The sequence below is a fragment of the Acanthisitta chloris genome, unplaced genomic scaffold (assembly GCF_000695815.1).
Source record: "Acanthisitta chloris isolate BGI_N310 unplaced genomic scaffold, ASM69581v1 scaffold17214, whole genome shotgun sequence".
NCBI classification, from domain to species: Eukaryota; Metazoa; Chordata; class Aves; order Passeriformes; family Acanthisittidae; genus Acanthisitta; species Acanthisitta chloris.
This window is the reverse complement of record NW_008670013.1, coordinates 2575-3102: the sequence shown is the minus strand read 5'-3', so window position 1 is coordinate 3102 and position 528 is coordinate 2575.

Genomic DNA, 528 nt, shown 5'->3' with positions numbered 1-528 from the left:
ACACGGGGGATATGGGGGTTCCATGGATCCAGGAGGTTTGGGGGTTCCATGGATCCAGAAAGTTTCATAGGTCCATGGGAGCTTTGGGGGCTCCAAGGATCCATAGAGGCTTTGGGGACTCTAAGGAGGTTTGGGGGTTCCACAGATCCAGGAGGTGTCCTGGTTCCATTGGAGCTTTTGGGGGCTCCAAGGATCTATATGAGGTTTGGGGGTTCCATGGATCCAGGAAGTTTCATAGGTCCATGGGAGTTTGGGGGGCTCCAAGGATCCACAGGAGGTTTGGGGGTTCCATGGATCCCTGAGAGGGTTGGGGTGTCCTATGGATCCATGAGGGATTTGGGAGTTCCATGGATACATGAGGGGGTTGGGGGTTCCATGGATCCATGAGGGCTTTGGGGGTTCCGTGGATACATGAGGGATTTTAGGGGGTCCTATGGGTCCATGAGGGATTGGGGGTTCCATGGATCCATGAGGGATTTGGGGGTTCCATGGATCCATGGGGGATTTTGGGGCGTCCTGTGATTCCGT